The sequence below is a fragment of the Sus scrofa genome, chromosome 5 (assembly GCF_000003025.6).
Source record: "Sus scrofa isolate TJ Tabasco breed Duroc chromosome 5, Sscrofa11.1, whole genome shotgun sequence".
Taxonomy (NCBI): Eukaryota; Metazoa; Chordata; class Mammalia; order Artiodactyla; family Suidae; genus Sus; species Sus scrofa.
In genome coordinates, this window is record NC_010447.5 from 74,859,127 (window position 1) to 74,868,180 (window position 9,054).

Sequence of the window (9,054 nt, forward strand, 5' to 3'; positions counted from 1 at the left end):
AATATTTATTGATTGTTTTCTGTGGCCAAGGCACTTACAGAAGCAGTGTACATATTCAACGTCCTCCTTCTCAGGAAATCCTTGTTCTCTGTCTCCATTCAGATGGAGACGATAATATGCAAATAAATAAAATAACATCAGGTAGTGAGAAATGTTAAGAAAACATTAAAACTATGTATTGTGATAGATTCCCTTGGCTAAGAATTTTAACAAAACCCAAAACCAAAAAGAAAAAAAGAAAAATGGATAGCAGTATATTATCTCAAAAATGATTAGAATATACTGTAATTTAAGGGGAAAAAAAAACAAAACCTAAATTGAAGCAAGTTTTATCTGTGTGTTAGGCTATATTATCAGAGATCTTAGCCTTAGCAGCAAACAAAGAAGAAAATCTTGTCACAAAGTTTCTACTACTATCCTGGGAAAAGGAATACTGTGTTTCAGATTATGTCACATATTTTATTCTACTTGCTATTTAGGGGTAAATTTGATGAAGATAGTGATTAAGGTCATGTAATCTTTTGCCTTGTACTAATGTCATTTTTATCTGGCAGGCTTTTCTTTTTATTTTGATTTCTTTGTCTGGATTTGACTTTTAGAAAATAATGCACAGTGACAAAGCATTACAACCTGCATATCAGTTTCTATTGAAGAATGTATTTTTATGATTAGTAAAATCACATTCTGGTTTACACTGAATCTTTTGAAAGTTTAGGTGGTATGAATTAAATCATCAGAGATTGATCATCCCAGGCTGTCCCACAGTCCTGAAATCCAAATCCTAGACTGAGAGGGCCCCTTCTCCTGCTACAGCCACCTTAATAGCCAGATGGTGTCTTCACCTCTTTTAAGAATTAGTAACTAATGCTGTGGTGGTAATCATTTTGCAATATGTAAGTGAGATTCAGCTGTTTTTCTTGAATAAATGTTCTCAGGGTTCCTGGAAGCCTTTGATTAGTTTCCATCCTCTGCTTCCTGTCTCAGCAGTAGCCTTGAAAAATAATAGCCCACATTTTTGGTAGCAGAGAGAACAGAAGAGAGCTGAGGGTTTTTCAGAGCCTGATTCTGAAACCGTTGTAATTATTGGACCTGTCTCATGGTTCCCTGGAAGACCCCATTCAAAGGCTTATCTTTATTTGACCTGACTAAAGGTAACCTAGTGCTGAAAGCCTCTAGGTGGAGTCATTTGTCAAAACCATTTGCTGGCAGATGTTTTAATCAAAGCTGCCTGAGGTGGTGAATAACCACTGGGACAAACAATAAGTTAACCAAAAAGCTTAAAAGGAAAAGCTGAGGAATAAGATGTCCATTACCCAGAAATCCATGCACATGTGTAAGGCCACATGCATGCTCAGACAACCTGAGAAGACTCTAAGCTCTCACCTCTGGCTGACCTTCAGGCTCTGTACAAGCAAAAGTGAAGATTAACACATAGTCTAAACTGCCTGGCTGACAGTATGTCTCAACATGTGTACAAAGCCTTTAGCAAAAACTAGATTTATTGGATTCAGATGTTTAATGAATCTTTGTCCATTCATCAGCTGATGACTAACTAAATAGAGACTTCAGTGGCCACACATTACCAATAATACAGGCTTTACAAAATTAGTTCATTAAAATCACTAAATAAACACTGACTATAACAATTAGCAACAACAACAATAGACCTTGGGAAGGAGACAGAGTCTAATTTTTGAGTTGCTACATTACATTAAGTGCCCAGTTTTCAACAAAAAAATATACTAGACATGCAAAGAAACAGCAAATTATGGCCTGTACCCAGTAAAAAAGAAAGTCAGTAGAAACTTACCTAAGGAAGTCCAGATGTTGTACTTACTAGACAAAAACTTTAAATCAACTATTTTAAATGTGTTCAATAGCTAAAGAAAATCATATATGAAGACCTAAGAAGAGTATGAGAACAGTGTCTTACCAAGTAGAGAATATCAATATAGAGCTATAAATCATAAAAAGAAGCCAAATAGAAAAAATAGAAAATCTGAAGTTGAAATGACAAATTCACTAGAAAGCCTAATCAGCAGATATGAGCAGGAAAAACAAACAAAAAAAGGAATCAACAGCCTTGAAGATAAATCTTTCGAATAAAAGAAGAAAAATCAGCAGATTGTAAGAGACCCGTGGGACACCTTCAAGATAACCAACATATGTAAATGCGAGTTCCAGAAGTAGAAATGAGAAAGTGCTAGAAAGAATATTTGAAGAAAGAATGGAAATTTTTTTTCCAAATTTGAGGAAAGACATTAATTTACACATCCAAGAATGTAAAGCAAGTAAGATGAACTCAAAGAGATCAACTCCTAAACATATTATAATCAAAGACAATCTTAAAAGCAGCAAGAAAGAAGAGATTCAGCAAGTATAAGGGATCCTCAATAAGATCTTTAGTTGATTTTTCACCAGAAACTGTAGAGGCCAAGAAGCAGTAGGGTGATATATTTAAGTGCTGGAAGAAAAAGAATGTCAACCAGTAATTCTAACAAAATTATCCTTCAGTATTGAAGGAGAAAATGAGACATTCACAGATAAACAAAAGGTGAGAGAATTTGTCACAAGAGGATCTACCCTTTGAGAAAAGAGTGAATCCTTCAGGCTGAAATAAAAGAACACCAGAGAATAACTAAAATCCACAGGAAGAAATAAAAAGCACCAGTAAAGCTACTAAATAGGTAAATATAAAAGACATTACAAATACAATTTTTGTTTGCAACTCTTTTTCTCCTATCTTATTTAAAAAATAAGTGCATAAAGCAATAATTATAAATCTGTGTTGTTGGACACAATGTATAAAGATATAATTTTTATGATAACAGTACAAAGGAGGGGGCATGGCACAGACCTATGCATAAATGAAATTTCTATATAATATTGAAATTTAGTTGCTAATACTCCAAACTAGATTTTTATAAATTAAGATGTTAATTATAATTCCAGGGCACCACTAAGAAAATAACTCAAAAATTATGGTAAAAGAAGTGGCAAGGAAATTAAAATATTACCTGAGAACTTATATACTTAACACAAAAGGCATTAATGGAGGAACTGAGAAACAAAAATGACATAAAACATACAGAAAATAAATTGCAAAATGGCAAATGTAATCCTTCACGCTCAGTAATTACATTAAATGTAAGCAGATTATACTTACCAATTAAAAGGGAGAGATTGAAAAATGGCTAAAAATACATAGTCCAACTATATTCTGTCTATGAGAAACTCACTTTAGGTTCAAAGATGCAAGTAGGTTGAAAGTAAGTGAATGAAAAAACTATGGATAAAGCTATGACATGCAAGCAGTAACCGGAAGAGAGTTGGCATAGCTATGCTAGTATCAAACAATATAAAATTTGAGACAAAAGAACCACTTTTTATAGTAATAAAAATGTTCTTCAAGAAGACAACAATTATAAACATGTATTTAACAACAGTCTCAAAATACATGAAATAATAACTGACATAATTGAGAGAGAAAACAGACAATTCAACAATAATTGTTGGAGTCTAATACCAAACTTAATGAATAGAACTAGGTAGAGGTTGACAAGTAGAACACTTGAGCAGCATCGTAAGTCAAATAGACCAACAGACATCTATAGAACACTCAAACAGTAGCAGAATACACATTCTCAGCTATACATGAATGATTCTCTAGAATAGACCATGGTTGGTCCATTAAAAAGGTGTGTTGGTTTCCTGGGGCTGGTGTAACAAATTGCCACAATGTTGGTGGCTTAAATCAGAAATTTATTCCCTCACAGTTCTAGAGGTTAGAAGTCCAAAATCAGTTATCACTGGGCCAAAATCAAGGTGTTGGCAGGGCTGTATTCCCCGAGAGGCTCTGGGGAGAATCCACTCCTTGTTTCTTCCAGCATCTATTGGCTGCCAGTATTCTTACCAGTATTCTTAGTTTGTGGCCACATCATTCGAACTTATGCCTCCATCTTAATTTTACTTTCTCTTCTGTTCCTGTATTCAAATTTCCTCTGCCTCTCTTTTAGAGGTAAACATATGACTGTACTTAGGGCCCACGCGGATAATCCAATGATAATCTTCTCATCTCAGAATCTTTAACTTAGTCATATTTGCAAAGAACAATTTACCCAGTAAGGCAACATGTACAGGTTCCAAAAAATAGGAAAAGTCTCAGTTTCAAAAGGATTTAAATCATACAAAGCATGTATTCCAACCCAAGAAAATGAAATTAGAAATTAATAACAGAAGGAAATTTGGTGAATTCACAAATATGTGTAAATTAACACACTCCTAAATAGCCAATGAATAAAGAAGAAATTATGAGGTAAACTATAAAATACTTATGATGAATGAAAAACACACAACAAAACACTCAACAGAAAAGTAGACACAGTGCCCAGTGCCCAAAGTAGACACAAACCGGACCCCAAATTCTGGCAAAATGAATCCAGCAACATAAAAGAAAAATTGCACGCCTACATCAAGTAGAATTTATCCCAGGAATGCAAGATTTGTTTAACATACAAAAATCAGTGACTTAATACATCATTTAAATAGAATAAAAGATAAAAAACACGTGATCATAGCAGTAGAAAAAGCATTTGACAAAATCCACTCATGACAAAAATCACTCACAAATTAAGAATGGAGGGAAAATTCCTCAATATGATAAAAGACATCTCAAAACAAAACAAAACCCTAAACCCCACAGTTAGTATCATATATAATAGCCAAGAATAGCCAAAGTATTTACAAAAGAACAAAGTTGAGAACTCATACTTCCCAATTACAAAAATATACTAATTAAGACAGCGTGATACTGTCAGAGTAGATAGATCAATGACACAGAATTGAAAGTCCAGAAATAAACTCACATATATATTATCAATTGTTTGTCAAGACCATTCAGTGGAGGAAAAATAATTTTTTCAATAGATGCTATTGGGACAATTCGATATCTACCTGGAACAGAATGACTGGACCCTACTTCACATTATATATAAAAATTAATTCAAAATGGATGGAATACCTAAATAAGAGATTAAATTATGAAACTTTTAGAATAAAACAGGTATAAATATTTTTGATCCTGGATTAGGTAACAGTTTCTTAGATTTGACAGCAAAGCACAAGCAGAAGGGGAAAAAAAGGATTGATTGGATTTGATCAACATTAAAAACTTTTGTTTATCAAAGGACATTGTCAAGAAAGTGAAAAGACAATCATAGGATGGCATATTTGAAAATCATACATGTGATTAGCATCTACTCTCCAGAATATATAAAGCACTCATACAAGTCAGTAATAAAAATATATAAACAATTTTTTAAATATAAATAATTTAAAAATAGGCAAAAGATCTGAATAGAAATTTCTCCAAGGAAATATACAAAAGCCCAATAACCACAAAAAAAATGCTCAGTGGCATTAGTCATTAGGGAAATGCAGATCAAAACCACAATGAGATACCTCTTCACAACCACTAGGATGACTATAATAATAAATAAATGTTGTTGAGGATATGGGGAAATTGGAACTTTTGTGCGTTGCTGATGGGAATGGTGCAGCCACTCTGGAAAACAATTTGATAGTTCTTCAAAAAGTTAAACATAGGATTACCAATGACATGGCAGTTTTACTCTTTGGTTTATATCAAAAAAAAAAAAAAAAGCAAACCCAAAAACAAAAAACCTGGAATCAGGTACTTCGAAAAAATACATGTACACATCTATTTATAGCTTGTGCTAGAGCTGACAAATGGCCCCAGGGAAACAGTAGCCCAATGTTAGTTTCATCTCTTTGGATTTTTATTGACTCTTATATCTTAGTTCTATTTCATCACTACCTTATTAGCACTCTGGTGCCACTGAGCAAAACTTTTCCCCTAGTTTTCCTCAGGGAAAGATTTGATCTGAATTACCCAGTCTGATCCTAGTGAAAGTAGAATAATATTGATTCTATCCGGGGTGCTCTTCTTTCTAGACCTAGGTATCTTATCTAATTATGGAGTTTCAGATATTCATATGCATATGACCAGATTTTGTAGTTCTCATCTTTAGCCAACCAGTCTGAAATACACTTTTCTTCCAAACAACTGCATTTCTAGGAATTTTCTAAACATGACATGGCTCTCTGTGTATTTGGGCATACTGTCCCTCCTTCTCTTCAGCCTCTCTTCCTTTTCTTTCCTGCTTTGTCCACCTGAAACACTCATACCAGCTTTTTTTAAATTATAGTTGATTTATAATTCTGTGCCAATTTCTGCTGTATAGCGAAGTGACCAGTTTTCTGGTCCATCCCAGAAGATTGAATATAGTCCCTGTGCTATAGTAAGACCTTGTTTCTCATACCACTTCTTCTATTCAAAGCAGGTATTCACAAAGTCTTTTCTGATTCCCCAAATAAAAATAGGTGCCTCTCCTCTCCTCTGTGTTCCCATAGTATCCCAAGCATCATTAGTAATGATAAACTGTTAAGTATGTTCATTTTAAACTTGTAATTTTTTAAAAGTTCTATGTTGCACTGTTTGTATTAAACAGATATGAGCACTGTTCAAAGTGCTTCCCCTATAATAACTTAGTAAATCATAACAGTCCTATGAATTTGGTAATATTTTTATTCACATTTTACATATGAGGAAAGTGAAGTAATTTGCCTGAGATTATGCAGCTAATAAATTGCACAGCTGGGGTTTTTAACTCGGGCATCTGACATCAGTGTATAACCTTTACTTTGCTCTTTGTCTTCGTATTGCCATAATCATCATCTCCGTCATTTTTTGAGAGCTAACTCTTTTGCCAAGCATTCTGTTAAGAGCATGATCACATTTAATAACTCTATTATGTAGGTCCTATTTTTGTCTTTTTTGGGGGGAAGCCATACCCACGGATTATGGAAATTCCCGGGCCAGGGATGGAATCCACTAGATCCTTAACCCATGGGCCGGACTAGGGATTGTGTCTCTGAGCTGCTGCAGAGACAGGATGGATCCTTAACTTGCTGTGCTACAGCAGGAACTCCCGTGTTTTTTTCTTTTTGAGGTAATCGTTGCCCCAAATTTTAATAACTTGTCCCTCATGTCCATTGTGTTAGATTGCAATTCTCCATTCTTCTCTACATCCATGCCCTTTGCAATATGGTTTGTAATTCTTCCCATTAAGAGGTTCATTTTCCCAGTCCTTAGATCCAGAATGGCCTTGTAATTTGCTGTGAACAATAGAATGCAGAAAAAGTGATGTTTCAGTTCCAAGCATGGGCCTCAAGAGCTCTTGTGTGCTGCTTTGCTCTTTCTCTCTCAGAATGCTGCCACTGCCATGAGAACAAGCCAGGGCCAACATGCTGCTGCTCAGAGACCATGCAGAGCAGAGACGAGTTATCTCAGATGAGGTCATTCTAGACCAGCCAACCTGCCAGCAGATCACAGATGTGTGGGAGAGGTCAGTCAACTTGTGGGAAATCATTGCTGTTTTAAACCACTACATCTGGGGGTAGTTGGTTATGCATTAGTATGGCAGTGATACTTTAACCGATTCAGTCATATAGCCAGTTAATGGTGGTGCCGCCCCCCGCAACACACACACGACCCGTGTGTTCTTATCCGTACAGCTTGTTAATAGGAAAGTAAGAAATTAATTTAACTCCCATTAATGGCTTGCCTCTTCCTGTTAAGCATTCAGAGTTTTAAAGAGCATTACAGTCTGACAGAATTCTAGCAAATGTGGATGGTGGTGGATCAGCACCTGCAATTAGGTAGACTTGTCTTGGTCTTTCCAGAAGTCAGCTGAATGAGGAACCCCCCCACCCCCACCGCTGGAAGACACTTGATGCTCCCATGGTAGACACTGTGGTCCTCCAAGGACCAGCTCTGTCAGGGCTAGTGACCTTTCCTCTGCCCAGATATACAGCAACGGAGGCCAGAGCCTCTGTGCTAAACCTACCACTGCTTAAATGTTCTTTCTCTAGTGTCCAAAGAAAGGTAAAATTGCATTCTTTTATTCAACAAATAAAACATCCACTATGTCCTAGACACTGTTCCGGGTCCTAAGGATGCATCAGTGAATAAAACCAAGTCCCTTTCCCCGCAATGACTTTGTATTTTAGTGGAGGAGACAACACTATATACATAGATATGTAATTCCTAAGTGCTAGGGGGAAAAATAAGCAGGATTAAGGTGAAAGAAGGACAGGCAGTACAATCAGATTGGGAGGTCAGGGAAGACTTTTTTAAGACACTGGAGCAGAGACCTTGAGGAAGAGATGTAGACATGGGGATAGAGTGACCAGTGTGAGGAACAGCACAACGTTCCTGAGCAGCAGTGTACTTGGTCCTTCAGACATACAGCCATTGGCTGAGCCAGAGCAGGCTCATCAAGGGAGGTGGAGAGAGCCATGGGCCAAGTCATGCAGAAGCTAGTGGGCAACAGTAAGGACTAGACTTTGTATGAGATGTTACCATTAATCATAACTATATGCCAATAAACAGGAATACTTGTGCAGTTTTTTGGCTGAATGGGGGGAGGACTCAATTTACATTAAAGGCAATGTTGCACACTAATCATTTGTGGAACCATGTGATTTCTGGGCCCACTTACTGTTATCAAAATCTTTGGAGATAAAGTCCCAGAATCAGTGCTTTAAAAAAAAAAAAAAGAAAAAAAGAAGCAGGGAGTTCCCTTCGTGGCTCAGCAGGTTAAGAACCCAACTAGTAACCATGAGGATGTGGATTTGATCCCTGGCCTCTCTTTGTGGGTTAAAGATCAAGCATTGCTGCAAGCTGAGGCATAGGTTGCAGATCTGGGATGGCTGTGCTGTAGGCCTACAGCTGCAGCTCTGTTTTGACTCCTAGCCCAGGAACTTCCATATGTAGCAGGCACAGCCCTAAAAAAGACAAAAATAAAAAAACCTCTTATCCTCATAACATACAGCTGTATAGGCAAAGAAAATGTGTAAAAGGATATATACCAAGCTACAATACCTCAGGCACATTGTTTTAGTTCTGAGTAGAAATGCCTTAAAGAATTTAGCATTTAAAAGTCTTCACAATCAGCCCTGTCCTTAAAAGGA